The sequence below is a fragment of the Coenobita brevimanus genome, chromosome 116, assembly GCF_032717465.1.
Source record: "Coenobita brevimanus isolate Jiangsu-jjx chromosome 116, ASM3271746v2, whole genome shotgun sequence".
Taxonomy (NCBI): domain Eukaryota; kingdom Metazoa; phylum Arthropoda; class Malacostraca; order Decapoda; family Coenobitidae; genus Coenobita; species Coenobita brevimanus.
In genome coordinates, this window is record NC_137069.1 from 51,212,894 (window position 1) to 51,228,409 (window position 15,516).

Sequence of the window (15,516 nt, forward strand, 5' to 3'; positions counted from 1 at the left end):
GTCACATGGCTGTCACGGGGTTTTTAATGTATATACAATATTAAAGGATAATTATTCAATAATACTGAGAACAGGACAATGAACTGTCTTGTGAAAATCAAGCAATGATTACTTTATGCCAGCTTACTTCGCCGATTATCTAAGGACGAGAATTTATGAACTTTCTCAACAGTACACAGCAGAGACTAATTCCTCACAATTGCTGTTTGTTAGTACTGTTAGCCTCTGGAGAAAGTGACTTCAACCCTGACAATCAATAATTAATGCTATTAATGATAACATATTCTTGCTGGTGCATTAACTCCTAGATGGCACAACGGATTTTAAGCTTAATACAAAGGACTGGCCTAAATACCAGTTATGAATAGCAAAGCGTTTATGCAAACTAGGAGCTATATGTGATAGAAGCTTAATATGGAAAATAAAACACGAGTTTACATTACATCAAGCTCAAGAAAAAGAACTTAAATTTATTGATTACAAAGAAATGAACTTACGTTACATTTCAAAATGAATTCAAAATTAGGAGATCGCACTCACTCGCTCACTCAAAAGCTAAACTCTTAAGCCTAGGAAAATACAAGAAGAAATACTGGTCAAAGAGTGGACTAAGCAGATGACTGGGCGTCGTTGAGGAACGACACTGCACACGCTAAGTCTCTCATCAATCACACTAGGTGGAATTTCAGGAACAGGACAACGGCGGCACTGCTACGCTTTGGGCCCAACCTGCTTTCACAGCGCTCAAACCTTGACTGACTTCAAATCATGGGAAAGAGGCAAGTGTCCAGCCGCACTGCTAACGGCTAGAATGAGCGAAACACGCCCATAATAAATCGCTTAGCGGAAGTGCTAATGTCTCGCACAAAGACGATCATTTATGACACATTGAAAAATTGCCTGAAAAACACTCCCGACCGGGTGAATACGTAGCGGTTAATCTGAACGATAAACACTGGGATTCCGCTAGAGTTCGCGGTTTCCCACTAAAGTTGATGTCACGAGCCGACTCGTGACATTAAGCCCCATCAAAAGTGAGATTTTTTTTCTCAGGAAAAAAAATTTCAATATACATACATATAAATCCTACTCAATCACACAAGATTGACACTGTGGTGTGTGTGTGTGTGTGCTATCCTGCTACAGGAGAAAGTCACAGTCACCAGTGAGCGAAAATAAACTCGTATTTACGTTAATAGAAACAAGCTTGAGGGAAAAACTCCGTGATGACGGTAAAAAATCCTGTACTCAGGTCAAACTGAGCGAAAAGTTTGCTACATTTACATTAACAACTAATTGTTATGTAGCGTAATGTATGTAATACACAGTGTAGGTGTGACAGTTGTGGTGTAACTGTACCTACGTGTAAAATTACATAATGCAAATTTATAGTAAATAATGACGATGAGGCAGAAGAGAAGGGGCGGCAGCATGCGACAGGGACGACCAGCTGATCTGCACGGCAATGCTGCACCCGCCAGCTGCACCTGCGAAAGGAATCAAGATGGAGCATCAAAAGTGTCATTTTTCTCTCTCTGCCTAGCAATCAGTACTTATGTCATTAGTAACCAGGAAACATAGTCTTAGGATTCACAAATTGCACAGGACCCTTATAGTTTACTGGTTAACACTTATTAACGAGGAAATGTGCCAGTTCTTGAATTGCTCAAATCTCTTTGAACGGGCAGATTACTAGTTAACCTAACATTATTAACCAGGAAACGTGCCAGTTCTTGAATTCCTCAAATCTCTTAGAACGGGCAGTTTACTGGTTAACCTAACACTACACTTACAACTAATAACAGGAAGCTGAGAATCGCTACACAATCTCAGGCAGGTCACGTTTTAATACCCACCGTGGGTGTGAACACTCATATGGATAATGTGCATTCTCCGGGAATCCTCAGAGAGGCCCACAGCTCGAGACGTTCCACAAGGTAATTCATACACAGCCTCGGACTGTCTGTCGAGTTCTCAAACTTCCCCCTTAACTTACGGTACATGGGTATGTACAGGCCCTGGACATACTGTGTCCTTTGGGGCCAACAGGTGAGACGTCAGGTCTACACATATAACTGGGAACCAGGCTGGTCCCTGGATTACTCAAATCTCTGAGAACGCCTATCTTACGGAACCCAGCATACAACAGTTGCCCGTATTAGTCATCAGTTAGTAGGCGAGACATCGGGTCTACACCCACATTACCACTGCCCTCTCAACTGCTTCAGAGATTATGGGTGTGGGTTCAAACGGCACAGGAAGGACATGTCCCTGATTAGTGGTATGTGGACACACACTGCAGGAACGCATGAAATTATCTATCTCTCGTCCCATCCCTGGCCAGAAAAAGTCAGCTCAGATACGGCCCTGGGTTTTCCTTTTGCCCATGTGACCTCCTGAGGCTGAACAATGACCCCATTCCAACACTGCTTGGCGGTACTTGGCGGGAACATCAAACTGCAGTCAAACCTCGCCTTCGGGTGTTCGTGACTCACGGTAGAGCCATCCTTGTTTGCAAAGGAATTTGGCTTGACCTCCCCGTGAATACTTTATCACTCTACCCTTTTGTTTCTTCCACACGGCACCAAGTGTTGGATCAGAATGTTGTTCTTGAACAACAATTTGGCTATACATCAGATCTTGTGGCGATTCAATGGTCACTGGGGTGACACAATCTGGAGCCTCAGTCATGGCTCGTGTTACTGTAGCCGAACTCTGAGTAGCGTCATCTATGGTGCAACTATGCTTGGCACCTGGAATATTGCCTATGATTAGGTCAAATAAAGGTTCTGGCATGACAACTGCGACTGTCGTACCAGTGTAAAATGAAGATGCCACCTGGATACGTGCCTCAGGGAACAATCTCACTGATCCATCAATAAGGTTAGCATGGATCTGTCGACCTGTATACTGCTCAGGCCGAACTAAAATTTGCTTGACAGAGCAACCTGAGGAACCATTGTCTCTCAGGACCTTCACAGGGATGTCTCCCACAAACCCTGGCTGAACAAGGAAGGTACTGTCACCTGTGGGAGGGCCTGTGGAGGAAGCAGCTAGCCACTGATAAGGCTGCTGAATAAATGATGCAGCAAACATGATGCCCTGTGAACTACATACTTGAGGGGTCGTACTCACTGCCTGGGGAGATGGAGCGTTGGCCATCTGCAGAGGGGTGTTCACTGTCGCCGTGGGACTAGTGAACTGTGGGAAAGTACCCGTACTGGTAGGGACGTGACCACCGTGCTGCTGCTGAGGAATGAAGGCTGCGTTCGCCTCCTGCCTCCTATTCACTTGAGCTGGTGCTGAAAAGGACAGTCCCAACAGTCGGTTGCATGGCTGATACTGCTGCTGGTTATGGTACTTGTTGTACCTCTTCCACTCAGGCTTCTGAGTGTATTACCCCTGGTCCTTCCATTGCGGTTTTGGATCTTGGCCATTACTCTGAGAACGGCCTTGTTGCTGGGGTTCAGTCTGAGACGGTTTCCCAGATTTATCAGGTTTCCTGTTCCAGGTATGCTGCTTGCGAGTTTGTTACCCATCTGCAGTAAAGAATGCATCAGCCTTCTTCACCATTTGGCTGGCATCTCTTACCTGGCAGATCTTAAGCTGAGCCATAAGTTCAGTAGGCCACGACTTTTCCAGCTGCATGCACAGCATAAGGTCAATTATCCGCTCACACGTAGGAGTTTCATCTTTCTCCATCCATTCATGTAAGTAAGCAGTAAGCTGGTCAAGAAACTGAACAGCAGTCTCTTTATCCTGAAAACGCACCCTCGTGAACTGACTCTTGGCGTCGTCAACTGTGAGACCGTACGCTTTGACAAGTGCGGCCTTCATCATCTCATACGTGAGATTGTCTCCACGAATTCTGTGGAGAATATCGAGGGCAGGGCCCTCAAACATGCTAAGAAACTGAAGCCGCTTAGCTGCATCATCCAGCTGGTACAGTTGAGCCATGTCTTCAAAACAAGCTATGTATGGCTCGATTTGCTCACCATCTTTGTGTGGGGGAAGCTTGATGCGTGGGGTCGCCATAACATGTGCAGGGAGAGCACTCGTGGAGCTTGGGTCAGCTGCACCAGATGTGTCTGAAGCCAAGGAATCTTGCTTGAGCTTCAGCACTTCAAATTCATGTTTTTTGCGTGCCTCTCGCTCGGCAAGTTCGTGTTCTCGTTCTCTTTCACGTTGTTGTAACTCGTATTGACGTTCTCTCTCTCGTTTCTCATGCTGTCCTCGCTCATGTTCTAACTCGAGTCCGCGTTGTTTTCGCTCGTGTTCTAACTCGAGTTGCGTTTTTTTGTTCGTGTTCGCGCTGTTCTTGCTCGTGTTCACGTTGTTCTCGCTCGTGTTCGCGTTGGATTCTATGCTCTTCACGAGCATCACTCTCACGTTGCTGCTCATGACTAAGCCGAGAGAGGACATAATTCTTAATTTCAATTGGGTCTGTAAGACCCATATCTTTGGCTTCCTGTACATAGACGCTGGTGGACACGATGCTAACTCAATCTAAGTAAACTAGCGACTCAGTACTGACAGCAATTTTTTCAGAGAAAGATGTCAATAATAGAGAATAAAGAATACAGGCACAGGTTAGTGGTGACCAGTTTTATCTAATTAAACTGGTAAAGAAAGAAAATTAAACAAACAACTGACTGTGAAAACTATTATGTAAATTAATAGAAATGAATCAATAATCACCAGTAAAGTAGTGCCTATAGACTTTAATGATAAATACCTAAGTATGAACGAGTGAGTATTATCTCGTGAATAGCTTTAGAGTTAGGAGTAAATATCCTGGAATGAGGTCGCCAATTGTCACGGGGTTTTTAATGTATATATAATATTAAAGGATAATTATTCAATAACACTGAGAACAGGACAATGAATTGTCTTGTGAAAATCAAGCAATGATTACTTTATGCCAGCTTACTTCGCCGATTCTCTAAGGACGAGAATTTATGACCTTTCTCAACAGTACACAGCAGAGACTAATTCCTCACAATTGATGTTTGTTAGTACTGTTAGCCTCTGGAGAAAGTGACTTCAACCCTGACAATCAATAACTAATGCTGTTAATGATAACATATTCTTGCTGGTGCATTAACTCCTAGATGGCACAACGGATTTTCAGCTTAATACAAAGGATTGGCCTAAATACCAGTTATAAATAGCAAAGCGTTTATGTAAACTAGGAGCTATAAGTGACATAAGCTTAATATGGAAAATAAAACAAGAGTTTACATTACATCAAGCTCAAGAAAAAGAACAGTTAATTTTATTGATTACAAAGAACTGAATTTACGTTACATTTCAAAATGAATTCAAAATTAGGAGATCGCACTCACTCACTCACTCAAAAGCTAAACTCTTAAGCCTAGGAAAATACGAAAAGAAATACTGGTCAAAGAGTGGACTAAGTGGATGACTGGGCGTCGTTGAGGAAGGACACTGCACACGCTAAGTCTCTCGTTAATCACACTAGGTGGAAATTCAGGAACTGGACAACGGCGACACTGCTACACTCTGGGCCCAACTTGCTTTCATGGTGCTCAAACCTTGACTGACTTCAAATCGTGGGAAAGAGGCAAGTGTCCAGCCGCACTGCTAATGGCTAGAATGCGCGAAACACGCCCATGATAAATCGCTCAGCGGAAGTGCTAATGTCTCTCACAAAGACGTGACAATGGCTAGGTCGGAAACATAAAGAGATTGTATCTTGCTTACATCATACCTGGTAGAAATTGTTGAGGATAACTCAAGAAAGAAGAGACGCAATTCTGAGAACAAGCAATCAAAAGTCTAGGTCACACGGTAAAGTCAGTGGTCAACTCATGTATCCGAATGTGAAGAAAACGAAAACAATTTTTATTTGATCTGGGGGTAACTAGGTGGTGGGTTGATTTCAGCCATGAAATTAATTTTTTTTTTTTTTTTTTTAAGAATAGGTCAAAGGTCAAGAGAATTCTGAAATGGCTTGGCCATGTGGAGAGGATGAATAATAAGGGAGATTAGAGGACTGTACATGACAAAAGTGCAGGGGACTGGAGGAAATGAGTGACCGAGGGCAAGCTGGAGTGGAGTGCTATATGAGAGATTAGCAGGACGGAGGGTAGCCGAGTGGTGCAGGACAGGACGGTATGGAGGCGATTTTTGTGGCCAATCCTTACAGGATGGAAGTGTCTGCCTGTAGACAGATAGAAAGTTAAGTATCTGCAGGTGATATATTTGCCAGCTGGAGGACTTCGGTACAAAAATATGAACCTCCTCGCCCCTGTGCTGAATATAACAGTCGGGTGATGATTGCCTTTGATTGGAAAAGGCCACAAGAAAGGAGGTACGCATTAATATATTTCAGTGTTATAACAAGAACTAATCTTACTAAAGAAACGGAGGGGTGGAGAAGTGATCAGATGTATGTAAAATAACTCTGAGGAAATAATGAAAACATATAATCACTGAAAAATCTGGTCGTATTCTAGGCAGGTAGCATAGGAAGCTTTCTAGCACCTCTTTATCACTTTTTTCCCATGTAACATCCTTCATTCTCCTATATATTATTTTTATCACTCCTTCAATAACATACAAGTGGGTATTCAGGTGCAATGCTTACAGAACATACCTTACAGTGAAGTGTTGCTAATCCTACAGATCCCGGAAGACCTTTGCATTTTCTTTTATTTTATAAACATTTTTGATATCGACATTGTTTTCTTCAGAAACATACAAGATTATACTGAGGTTAAATATGCAGAATGACTCCATAAGAAAGAGTTGCTAAGAAATCTTCAAGGCAACTTAAAATTCAACATTTTAGTGGCCATTTTGTGGTAGGTGGGGGCACTCACCATCCACTTTCTAGATGAAGTGCTGCTTTGGGTGTCTGCCCTTTCCTGTCTTTCTTCTTTCCTCTTCTGTCTTTCCTTCCTTTATTCATTCCTCTTCCTTCTGCCTACGGGTGACTTTGCACCCCTTCTTCTGTCTTTCTTTCCTTCATTCTTTCCTCTTCCTTCTGCCTATGGGTGACCCTACACTGGGTAACAAGCCAAATGGTTTCCTGCACACCAGGAAACCATGTACTATGCTGGGTGGTATCCATATAACCAAATTATGACGCATGGTGGATTAGTGGGTAATTAAGGCACCACAATCGGATTGAGCCTGTGTAGGTTTATATCCAAGGGATGGTTGGGGTTTATTGCTCACATAATGCCACTCAGTGATGAGTGAGGCTGGTAACATTCAATTTAAATGTCACGAACAATTTGCCTAGCCCCGAGTTCTTACGCACCTCATGGGACAACATATGATTGGATGATGGAAGGATGGATAGTGGCCATAAATATCGATCTCCTTTTTGGTCGAACAATAAAGAATTTCATACATGCATTCTGAAACGTGTGTTGGGTTCCGAACTTTTCAACGCTGACTTTTGAAAGTCGTTGCTCACTGTCTTGGATTTTTCTTTCAATGGTGCGGATTACAGAAGGGTATCCTCGGGCCCCTACGCTCCGATGGGAGTATTAACGGAGAAGAAAGGAGTGTGTGTGTGTGTGTGTGTGTGTGTGTGTGTGTGTGTGTGTGTGTGTGTGTGTGTGTGTGTGTGTGTGTGTGTGTGTGTGTTTAATAAAAATGCGAGTTATACCATTCTGGTCCCCTTACAGTAATATAATGTGTTTGGTTTATACAGTTTTTTTTCCAGATTTAGAGCAGTCTTTGAAGTATAGTTCAGAAAGAAAGGTCAGATGCCAAAGAAACACGGCAGTCAGTTTCAGGAGTTCTGATCCAATCACTGCAGACTTAGTGGAAGAGCTGAGGGCTACTCGTGAATGAATTATATCGATTTTGAGGGCAATCGGTGTCAAGCTAACAAAGCAAAGACTACGTTATGGATGCTGGTGTTATATTCTCTGTGCGTTTCTTCTTGTTATTGATTTTAATTAATTGCATTGCTTGATTGTGTGTTAAGCTGTTTACATTCAGTTTATGAGAGATCACTTGTATTTAAACCGTTAGTAAGTCACGAAATCTTTACGAGCATTTGGGGGCTAAATTAAACTGCAGAAAGGCCCAAGACATGATTTGTCACTTTTGTTTGGTTACCTGTGTATGGAGTCAGTTTGAATGCAGATTGGGAGCCTCTATAGGGGCGTATTTTTGATATAGGAGGATCCACAGCACCTCTTCCTAACTTGATCGGGGTCTTACTCTCATGGGCTTTAAAAGCCATTAACTTCCTCTTCATTATCCAATATACGTGCTTCCCACTTCACCTGTCCTTTGTTTCTCTCCGTCCTTGTGCCGTGATCTGTAATCCCTTTCCCTGGGACCTCACCTTCCTTACCCTACCTGCCCCCCCTACCACTCTTAGCCAATACCTCACCCCCCCACTACCTTCTTCTATATAAACAGGCAATGTTGTGTATAATCAGGCATTGTATTCTGAGGAAGCCATGAGGCGAATAGTCAATACACACTAAGTCCCACATCGGTATTTCTTTCTCCAACCTGTCAACGAAGAGTGATTCAATATATATGCTTCTGGATTTCGATGCTTCCTTTACAATGTATGCCTTCAAGTTTAATGCCATATTCTTGTAGGCTTTAGAGGCTTCCTGGAGTCTCTCCCCCACCTTTTTAGCGCCGTATTCTCGTGGGCTTGGGAGCTTGCTTGGCATCTCTTCCTCCCGATAACAGCTTAAGAATTTTTGGTCATAGATTTAGGATACTGACTCACATCCCTTCGTAACTAAATGCTTCCTGACATTCGTATGTTGCTGTTCTCTAGAACTTTAATTTCGTTGTTCTCGATATTTCAAAGCATATATAATAATATTGATAAGCTGTAAAACACTAAATAAATTGCTAAGGAAAAGGTGTTTCAACCCTCCCCTTCCCACCCACCCAAAGCCCAAGAAAGAACTACTCCAGCTTTTATATTCTTGTCATTATACGAGGCTCCCTGGCACACCTTTACCAGTATTTTTTGATAATGGCCCTTTAATATTCTTCTGTGCTGGGATTTACTGTACCCATTTCTGGTTCCATTTCATCTCGTGTATTAGTGAAGGATAGGACTGGGATGATAATGATGATGATGATGCTTATTTAAACAGTGTCAAGGCTATAAATATATTAGTAACCTATAATATTATTTAGGGGCATAATGACCAAAATAAGGCACAAAGAAAAGCTTCTGTTATGCCTCTCAAGCCAATGACAACACACACACACACACACATTGAAAAGTAACTTCTTTCCAGTAACAAAGATTGCTTTGATGGAAGAACAAAACACTGAATTACTCAACATTTGTCTTATTTACATGAATTTAGATTTAAGGTTTACAGGGAAACAAGAGATATGGGAGGATTTCGCATATCCTTACCTTTGCCTCCCTGCTAATACATACCCTGATAACGGTGGGCATCAATAATCGTAAGGTTATTTTGGCGTCGCTCTTCGGTGTCGGGTTGTATGTGTGGACTTGATGATCTACGATAATTTTCCTCTCGTATCTAAGTGAAGATTGAAAACCATAAGTATATTTTGTGCGTTCTCATCTTTCCTTTTCCCTCCTGTAAAAAGATTTTTAGTTATGAAAGATAATTGGTCGTGAGTAATTAATCTGTGAGATTCAGTGTTGATTTGCTAAAGCACAGATGCAATGTACATTCACTACAGTAATAACAGACATGGGAGAAGTCTCTGCTGTTTTTCGAATCACCAAAAATCCTAGCAGTAGCATACAGTTGTTTGTACGCTATGTTGCTTTTGCCCCTGCAGCATCGTGCACTCTTTTGAGGCTTGAAAGTAAGCCACGACTATTTTCCGTTCCTGACATGGATGATTAGTACAGAAAAAACAGGAGATATGGGGGAAAAACATGTTTTTGACTTTCCTTGTCCTTTCCGAAAAAAGGATCCTTGTTATAGCAGACAAATATATACTGTACACGAGATACAGAAAGAAAATTCTTAGTCAATATGAGGCATAGGAAAGTTCTGTACTGTCATCTCCTTCTCCTCCCTGTAAACTCAGATTATTCTTATGATACGAATAAGTAATTCAAGGAAGAACTAGAGGAAGGGGATGGCTTAGCTGAGTTTCCCCATCCATCCTAAAAGAGTGAGAAAAAAATCGAGAGGCAGTTGTGAACCTCTGCCCAAGGTTTGAAACTCACTTGCCTTTGGGGAAGGAGGTGAAACACGGGGAGATTTTGGACTTACTGCGTCCTTCCTGCACTATAGAAATTTTAGCTGCGACCAGCAACTGATTCTAATGGCCGTATACACGCAACGTGATAGGTAAGTCTCTAATATATGACGGTTATTTGCGAAACGTCTGGTGTTACAAGTTATGCTGCCTGGATCTTCCTCTACAGAGAGCAGCCATACAGAAAATGCTCAGCCTGGATCTTCTTCTACGGAGAGCAGTAAGTAGCCATAAGGGAAATGCTTAACCTGGATCCTCCTCTACAGAAAACAGTAAGCATCCATACTGAAAGGCCAGACCCCTTTCGTCGTTGTCAGATGCTTCATAAATTAACATTGGATGTCGGGAACTTTCATCCTGCTTCACGATTAAAGGCTTAAACTTACGGCCCAAAGTTTGTGAGTTCCCCTAAGGCGTCAGCTTGCGTGTTGGGACTTGACTTACGGTGTTAGCTGCTAAAGTTCTCCTGCAGGGAAGTAATCAAGCTGCCACGCAGACTGAGGCAGGAAATTGACCAGCCGGTAAAGTTGTTCCCCCATTCTGCTCATCCTGTCTTGGTGTTCAGTCTCTACGCCCGGTTGACGCCATCATTCCCTTTCTCCGTTTTACTAAGAGTGTTGAAAAAAATGGCATGGCGTTAGCAAAAAGGAGAAGAGAACTTTGTGAAATGAGAGGGATTAGTTTAGGTCTTTTCAGAACTGAATATAAACGTGTGGAGGAAGCAGGAAGAAGATTAGTTAAAGACGTCAGTGAGTTGTGTCTGACATCTCCAGTGCCAGGGATCTGGATATGTTTATTAAATATAACGTTCTTTGTGTCTCTACTCATTTTTCAAGCTTACTTTCTCGTTCCCGTGTTCAGATCAGCTATCATTTACTTCCTCCCCTGATTCAGACGAAAGCTCTGTGCAAACTGTAAATAAAAGATTGTTCACTCGCTCTGCAAACTCTTAAACTGATGTAATTGTTTTGTTATTGCCTCGATGAACGTAACATTATTCGTTCACTATTGAATTTTACTGGTGGAATTAAAATTTATAAATCAGTAATACGATACAAATGTGTTGAAACTGCCAAGACACTCCCTCATTCACCGTCTTATTTGGGCAAGTTTATCCATGTGGGGCTTAACGTACACCCACCAAACACAGTTTAATAACGAAACGCCCTCGGGGTTATGCAACTTGTGGATGGGTCTTGGTGACAAAATACCTGAATTTATGAACTAATTACGGCCAAGCACTGTGTAGGATTAGGCAAATGAGGTAATAATCGATAAGCAACCACCCTTTTTGCTACGGGAATCTGGCTAACTGCAAATACCAGGCTATGATGGGACCTCACAAGAAATCTTAACATACTGACACGAGTTCTGTCACCAGACGACCATGAAACTTTTGAAACTTTTCTTTCTCTCTCCCTAACGTAATTTAACAATATTTTATCCAATATGGCTCAACTTAACGGATCCAACGTAAGGACATCTAACATAGCTACAGTCTAACGTTTCCCAGCTTAACCTAACCAAATGGCTCGGCCTGAGTCTTGGTGCACTAGCAAGAGTTAATTTCCTTCTGGATACTGCAACTCCGGGAACTCCGGTTTTTCTCTCTTCACTAATAAAACTGCAATACCTTTCTTGGCACTGAACTTTCGAAGACCAATGGCCTTTACTGCAGCCAAGGTGGTATTATTAATACGCATTTCGGTGAAGTGGGATGTACGCCTGGGAATACTGAATCTCTTTCACCCAGTGGAACAGTACTTACAGCATAGTTGCCATATCATGTTCACGTATATCGTTACACTTGGTCTCAATTCTTATGCAAGGATAAAATTTTTATGCAAGAGTAAAATCCAGAAAGATTGTTCCCTTCAAGTAATATAACAAAGCTATATTATGATCCGTTCATTTTAAGATGGCTAGACCCATTGCGTTTAAAAGACTGGGGGTCATAAGCAGTAGGAAGTGCAGATAGACAGACAAAGACACTTCCCGAGTTCACCTGTTGCATACATGAAGGACTGGGAGTAACGGTTAACTCTAGATTGAGAGAGCTGGACAGACAAGAGATGAGAGTTTGCTACCAGATGAGTGCTAAGCACCCGCCGTAGTTGTGGGGCGATGTATGAGACAGTTCAGAAGAACAGTGGCCATTGAAGTAGTGAATAGAAAAACATAAAAATACGATAGTGTGACAAAGAGACACTGGTGCAATGGGGCCAGAAGGAGGGGGAGAGTTAATTAGGCGAGAAGCCTTTGGCTCCGCCCTGTTGAGAAGGGCTGTATACTGTATGTGGAGCCTCGTCACACATTAGAGTTGTACCCGTCAATGAGGCAACTAAAACTCCTTTATAAACAACTGTCTGAAGGTAAAGAAGCCGCGGAGTCGGCATACCACGTCTAATCTCTTGGAAGCAACTTTTACAGATACAAAGTGGTAATATGATCTTTTCAAGATAAATTCCAAGACAGTGAAAATTCATGGATGTTCAAAGATGATGCAGGATTGAGTTCAGTATTGGCAAAAATAAAGGATGCTCTTGCGGAAGATTTTGACAGTTTGAAAGATATAAAAACTAAGTTTCTGATGCATTAAAAACAAGAATAGTTTTATTCCAGTCAGAAATATGAGCCAAGTCAGACATTAAATGTCTCAAGGCCTCATCCCGTGAATGTTGAAGTAACTACTGAGATGGACGCTATGGGAAGCGAATGGAAAGGTGAAATTCATGGTCATCAGTGTATGAGTGGATAGAGTTTGAAGCACACCTTAAAAGATTATATTGATGAATATAAGGAAGGGTTGATGGTATGACAGAACTCTAAGGAACACCACTGTTGATGGCTCAAGGAGGGAAAATGTAGCCGTATGCAGCAGCAGCTATAGAACGACCAGAAAGGAAGAAAAAACATAGGATATAAGCCGTAAGAAGGTAGTTCAGAAATGAAAGAGTCCTACTAGACTCGATCGAAAGCATTTGAGATGTCAAGATCAATGTCAAAGCTATCGCCAAAGTCCCGAAAGGAAGATGGCCAGGAATCTGAAAAAGATCATATGATCATAAGTGAAGCATCCCTATGGGAAGCCAGACTGGTGACTGTAAAGAAGTTTGTGATGGAAATGATGCTTTAAAAATTCTGTTTAACAGAAAATTCAAAAACTTTTGAAATACAGGATGTTAAAGTAATTGGGCGGTAGTTAGAGAGCTGGGTTAGGTCACCTTTCTATGGGACAGGTTGACCGAGAACAAATTTCCAGCAACAAGGAAAGGTACAAGTGAACAGGTAAAGGTGAAAGAGTTTTCCAAGGCAGGGTGTAAGCAAAGATGTACTGTGCAGTTCTTGAGGACAACAAGAGAGATCCCCAGCAAGTTTGTATTCCTTGTTAGTACTGAGGCTAGTGCAAACAAAAAGTACATCAACTGAAGACATTTTAACGTCAGTCATGGGGAATTCAGAGGGTGGATAAGATGGAGGAACAGCACTGGAATCGTCTAAGGTGGAAATGAAGGAGAAAGTTTGAACAAGAGTTCTGTTTTTTAAGCAGAAGATACATATACAGAACCACTGGAGCACAAAAGAGAAAGGATGGAAGGTAGTGTAAATTTATCGAAAGGCTTTTGATAAGGTACCAAAAGGAGTGGGAAAAATTTGAGTTGGAGAGTTCAGAGCATTTATAATAAATGAAATTATTCTTATCAGAGTGGAGAAGAAACATATTACGGTTCCAAACAGAGACATAATAAAGATGAGATTCAGAGGTGGGCAGGCAATGGTACCATTTGTAGGTTTCTCCTTGTTGAGGACAGCATTAGAACAGGTTTGATTAAACCAAACTTTTCTTTTTTTTTGCATTAATCAGAAAATTAGGGTAAGGATTGTATAACTTTATGCACGAGAGAAAAAGCTTTGTAATGCACATGGCACACTCAGAAGTCTCTTGGCCATGGAGGCAATAATCAGCAATTCCCTGGAAAATAAAAGAAATGCTGCTTGATGGCCTCCCACTCAGCAGTTCCAATGTGCCACAGCCGCCACTTGTTGAAAGAATCTATAGGTGTTACTTGGGAGATAGAACAATTTTAGGTAATAAGTTTTGTGACTGGAGAAACCCAGTAGAAAGAAAATATTAACAGTGTAAGCAGAAAGATTTGTTGTAAGAAACAGGCCAAATATATTGGGATTCTCTCGAAGGCAGCCAGCGATAAGGGTAGGATGCTGTAGAAGCTGCTCTACAGTAAGTCGCTAAGAACAGATACATATAGGCCTCTTCACCAGGTGGATCAGTGAATGTAACAGAGAGCGAAAGGTAGTGTTAAAGATAGAAATCACCTAGAATGGAGTTTTAAGAAAAAGGAGAAATTGATAGGACGTGTTTCATCTTAGAAGTAAGATAGTCAAATAAATTTCCATTCTCTGTAGAATTAGGGGATCTGTACACCGTGCAAGTATATTTAGTCTGAGAATGACTCGATACCCGAACCCAGAGCATAGAGAATTCAGAGGATTCAGATTCAGGAACACGAGAGAAAGATACTCGTATGTTGTTGTTAATACTTACACAGCATTCACCCTTGGCTTTGAAGTGGGTAAAGAGGAAGTAGGAGGATATGAAGAAGGGTTTATTATCAATTGCCTCCCTTTGCTGAGTATCATTGAGAAAGAGAAGGTGAGGTGTAGAGGAAGAGAGATGGAGTTTGGTGAAGAGAAAATTTTAGGATATGGCCAAGGCTGTTGCAGAAATGAGTAGAGAGCGATTCAGGCAATGGCTCCATGTATCTCATTTGATCTTCACACAGAGAGGGATGGATAGTGTTTAAATATCGCTAAATATATTCCATTTTTATTTATCTGAACTTGGCCATACCCAAACCTAGTGGTTCCCAACCTATGGCATACAGGATGTATGCTCAGAAAGTACACAAAACTCTGCAGGGAATAACAAAGGCACCCTTAACCCTCCCTGTCCCAGCTGACTTCTCACCAATGCCCTACCCCCCTATCCTGGCAGATTTTCGATTTTTTTTTTTGGGGGGGTCAAACCTCTGCTTTTTATGAGAAACATTGGAAAATACCAAAATAAGTGCATACCTGAGCTTTTAAGTGCGTTATACAGGTCTCCCTCAGAACACCTGGTTCCATCTTCACTGGGCACGTGCTGCTGCTGTCACGTTTTCTATGGTAGGGGTAACTATTGCAAACCACGCAGACTAGGTAGATTTTTATTCATTTGGAACGAATTTTTTATGTGGTACAAGAATATATTGATTTTCACACAATAATATAGGTGACATAAGCATT